This window comes from Ornithodoros turicata, unplaced genomic scaffold (genome assembly GCF_037126465.1).
Source record: "Ornithodoros turicata isolate Travis unplaced genomic scaffold, ASM3712646v1 Chromosome54, whole genome shotgun sequence".
Lineage (NCBI taxonomy): Eukaryota > Metazoa > Arthropoda > Arachnida > Ixodida > Argasidae > Ornithodoros > Ornithodoros turicata.
In genome coordinates this window covers 889,674-894,660 of record NW_026999382.1, presented here as the reverse complement: position 1 = coordinate 894,660, position 4,987 = coordinate 889,674, and the positions used below count along the sequence as shown (strand labels likewise).

Here is a 4,987-nt window from a genome sequence, read left to right as displayed (position 1 = left end):
CACACATGACGTTTCAAATTACCAGTCAATAAACATACTTCATTATCAGCTGTGAGTCGGAGCGCTCAGTTTGTTTGTGTGAAACGACGTTTTGCGCTCCGTGGTTCCGAAATTCAACGTCATGACAACTTCAACATCTCCGACTGGCGCAAACGTCAACAGCTGGGCTGCCATCACATGACGCGATTCGAACCCGGGTTCCTCCCAGTCACGACGTGACATGGCCAGCACGCTATTCACTGTACCACGCGAGCTGGTGACGCAAATGCCGCGTGGATCAAACCAAAGTACGGCAGCCCAGTTGTCGGAACCATTCGAAGATGACGAAGATGTTCCATCGCGCACCTACCTAAGATTCCGAAACTGTAGTCCCGGATATTCATTCGCGCAGGTGGTGTGCTGCGTGCTACTGCCCAGAAAACGTAGTGTGCGTATGATACCTAAATTAAACGCATTTCTTTCTCAGTTTGAGGCTGTAACCTGTTTAGATTTTGAATAGAAGAGGATTCACGTTCATCTAGTCCAATTCCGCATCTGAAATAAAATCATACGTGGAACACTCAATCGTAATTGGTGGGGAAAGCGCTACGTCAAAATGACGCAAAGTTAGAGCGCGGGGCGGAGCTAAAATGCGAAAGAGTGCAGTGAATATTTCATCCGTATGCAAGCGCCTTTTGTTTTTGAGCGTTAGTAATTGCAAGGAGTTTTCACTGACTAAGTTCCAATAATATAACACAAAGAAATGTGCACCTTTTGTACCTGTTTAAATCCCCCCTTCTTTTTCTTTTTCTATCACATCACACATACAGGAGCCTGTCCGTCGGTGGCTAAGGCATTCCTCGCAGAAGTATAGTTATTCACGGATAGTCCATTGCAGTCTTCGCTGTAGATAATGCAGTATCCACAAACACGGTTGGCCAGCAGTGTTGTGTGTTGTTAACGTCACTAAATTTTCCTATAACAATATAGTGTCCGTTACCCTAATAGATATCGACGAAACTGGAGGAAAATGCAAGAGTCTGTATAACTGAACACACGTCCTAGCATTCCACGTGGAAAACGTGCATAACGTGCATTGCACGTTTTCAGGAATCGGTGGCGCCGCCGAACGGCAAACGCGCGAAGCGCTGGTTGGCAAGCACATGGTTTCGTTTTGCTCGTGTGTGGTTGTGCCAGTTGTGCGTCTTGGTCTCGTTAGCTAACATGTGCTTCATGGTGCAGACCAGTAGCTGTTACTGCATTATCATGTTCAGGAACAGATGATGCTCCTTGCCCTGAAAGAAGCAGCATACATGTCTATGATGCAAATAATGCGTTGACACCCAAAGAAACAATAACTTGTCCACTGCGTACGTTGCAGGTCCCCTTTGGGTGAACCAGTACGTTTCTCAGAGAGCGAAAGAAGTATGGCAGCAGCATCTGTATCCGAAAAAGTACTTTGCGTCACTGTAGTCATGCTATCCGGTTCTGCTGAATCTATTGTTGGGTCAGGTACTGTCATTGGGGGTCCTGTGCTGGAAACAGTAGCACTACTGACGGAGGCATGCTCTGCGGTATGCGGTACGGGAGATTTAGGAGATAGAGGTTTAGGTGCTCGGAAGCCTATTAGTTACGGGGCTTACCCTCATTGAGCGACTTGCATATTCTGACAGCCGTCCGCATGAAGCGATCCACCGCCGCCTTCGAGGCTGACGTGTGCGCATCTCGTCTTGGAATGTAGTCGGGATGAAGTGGTGACTTGGATGGCTTGCCTGTGCGGGGACGTTCTTATTATTACTCACGAGGAACCCCGTTGCGCTGATCGCGCTCGTTCACTTCATCCTTCAAAACGAAGGTACATAAGAACGTAACAGCTAACATGCCTGACGTGAAATGCCGTCCGCAAACTGTCGTTCTTTGAAGGCAGCCATTGTGTCCCGTCCGCCTTTTTCCTGTTTGATGCTCCAATCCAGGCATTACGCTGCTCCTTGTTCTGTCGTTTACACGGGTACCGAAAGAAGCCCAACTTGCTGCCTTTCCTGTACCTTTCGCTACAGCCTCGAAATGAGCATGTGATTGTCATTCTGTGCAGAGTGGTACTATGCCGCAGAAATTTAACACATCGAAAACATTTCCACCTCAGCGGGAAGAACAATATAAAGAAATAGAACTCTTGCCAACCACCAGTTCGTCTGAGTTCCGACAGGGCGCACCACCATCTCGCGCATGCTCCTTGCTCCTTTTCTGAAAAGGTGCATTGCAATGTGCACGAGAAAGGTACCTACGTCGATCAGACGACGATCACACCCGAGCAGCAGGAGTCCGAGCGAGTGCGTGCCCCTGTCCCCGTGTGTGCCCCCGTTTGAAACTTCTGCCCCCGCCGAATGTTTCGAGTTGGTGGATTGCTTGCATTGGTCTAAACTGTCGAAACCACTGCGTGATCGCTCAGATTCACCAATTGGCGTAACTTTCTCCTCCCTAGTTTTTTTGCTTGTATTTGTTTATCTGTTTATGCGTCCCTCCCTTCGTCCTCCTTTCTGGAATAGGTATACGCTGTCATCCGCCGGAAGCTCCCATATACGCAATGGTACATGGAAAATGGCGGATGCGCAAACCAACGTGATCTCCAGGAGCCACTCACCGCGGTCAAGATCAGCAGCGTGGGAAAAATCTAGGGTCAAGTGCGCATGCGCAGACCAACCTAATTTCTCAACCTCCTTTCCCTTCTCTCCTCGGGTTTCTCGTCTCTCTTTCTCTCTCTCGTTCCCCCTCCTCCCAGTCTCAGCTTCATCTGTTTTTGTTCCGCACTTGCTGTAAAGTAATGTACGTGTCATTCCAAAGCAGGGAAACAAAAGGCGATGGCGGTTGATAAAGCAAGTTTATTTGTCCTCGCGAACTGTTCAGTAAAAGTTACAGTACATATATTTTCACGTCTTGTAACAGGCTTCACTGGAGCTTTAGGTGCTTCGACACCGAAGAGCAGTTCAAAAGTCAATCGCTGTTCGCGCACCCAGTATGTAAAGGTGTGGGCCAAACAGTTGGGCCAGGTGTGTCGTTGTTGCCGATGGCTGTGGGAGCACTAAAAACTAAAATGAAAACAATGTACTGATGATGCGTAACTCTGAACGAAAATCAGCATTCCATGTTGATCTCGTATTTGGACACCAAAGCACACTTGTCACAAACATACGTAGATCACAGTGAATGAAGGACTGCGACATGCATGAGGGACAACTATAGCATAACCACACATATAATTTAATTAGCGGCATATCCGAAACGCACAAGTTACGTACGGCAACGCACTGCACTACGAAACGCCTCTAACGTAGAGAGTGACTCGTAAATGTTGTACCTAATACACTTCACACGATAGACCTGCATTACTTCCTTCGCTAACACGAAGTAACCAAACTTGTCTTACCGTTGACCTGCGGGGCATCGGAAGAAGTTCGACTTCCTCAGGATTTCTGCGTCCTTTGGAGGTGCAGGGAATCCCTGTCATGTTCGTCTTTCCGCTGTTGTGATGATCAGCTGTGCCTTTTCGTTTTTTGTATTGTTGACTCTATGAGATGAGCCACAGAAGATTGTGTACTCATCTTCTTAAACGTTCCCTAACCATTTAACCCGCTTGTTATTCATATATTGTCTGTTTCTGTCCTTGAGTCATCGTCATATCATCGTCATCATTTATTGTTGTTGTTGTCCCTGAGTCAACAACTGAGACAGATTCTGAAACATTGCCACATTGCTGTCTCACTGAAGTGCAGCATCCCATCGTATACCCTCGAGGAGTGACAACGCTGCTGTGCTTCACATTTAAACCACCCCGCATATGTTACCAATTCCCTCCCCCGGAGAGCTTTAAAATTCTGGAGAAACATAATTTCATTGATAGTTGCTGACTGAAGTGGAACTTGATGATCCCGTCCACCACCCTAAAGCCTTTGCACTGCCACTGTTTGAAGAAACTTAGCGGACCCAGACGTAACCTTTCCCTCCCAAGTCATATATGCGCACATAATAGCTGACGATATTTCTAAATTTCACCTCGCTCTAACAATCACCTCCCTGAACAACCCTACACCTATTAGGCCAAACTTGATAGACAATAGATAGAATATTTGCTGCTTCTTAACTAACTGCCATGGGGCTTAACTAACTGCTGATGGGGATCCCCACAGCCTGTACAAAAGTCAGACTACTTAATCTAAAATATTTTTTGAAGCATAACCACAGGTATGCAGGTCCTCTAAACTAAAAAATTGCATGTTTTACTGTTTCTGTGCGACTACAATATGCGCAGCTCCGTCTACTGGTATACTACCCCATAAATAGAATATCTGTCTTTCACAGATAGCACTCCATGCCCTATTCTCCACAACAACGACTTCCTTTTACTATCCAACCAAACGCTCTTCAGTCTTCTCCATCCCTCTCGTGTTATTGTAAAGTGTAAACTTGCTGTGCGACAGAAGGGATCGTTATTTTGCGGTTTTACTTCTTCCTGCGCTTTCGTAGAAAACGACTGGCCACTTTGAGGATTTGCCGTCGTTCCTCCCACACATGTGGTCTGGAAACAGTCACCATGCAGATTCTGGCGCCAAAAGGGTTTCTGTGAGGAGTGCTTCGCACGTGTCCGTATAGCGGACGACAGGAGGTCATAAATTGTGGGGTCGAAGACGTTTGGTCAGCCGGGCTAACTGTTGTGCGAGGGGTGTTTTGTTTTGCTCTATTTTGCCGAGGCGTAACATGAGACGCGTGAAAGGGGGGCATCGGGCGGAAGAAACACAACGCAGGGAGCGGGGGAGTTTGAGAAGATAGAGGGACTTGGCCTGCGGACTCCGTAGCAAACGGACCTGTTCGGAGGCCCAGAGTGACTTTGCCATATCATGTAAATTTTGTCCACTTAAAATCTATTGCTGTAAATAAACCTGTTACCAACTATTGAATATCGTCTGCTGTCGAGTACCTGCAACTCAACCGTCATCATCACCGACAACTGGCC

At 47.1% G+C, this 4,987-nt stretch overlaps 1 long non-coding RNA gene across 1 annotated transcript; it reads right to left on the bottom strand.

Moving 5' to 3' along the window:
- Window positions 1–747: 747 nt before the first annotated feature.
- On the bottom strand, window positions 748–1,823 carry LOC135374342 (uncharacterized). The gene is made up of 2 exons (XR_010416853.1): window positions 1,623–1,823; window positions 748–1,274 (listed from the first exon to the last, which is right to left on the bottom strand). It is a non-coding gene; the product is annotated as an uncharacterized LOC135374342 (long non-coding RNA).
- Between the last annotated feature and the right edge of the window lie 3,164 nt (window positions 1,824–4,987).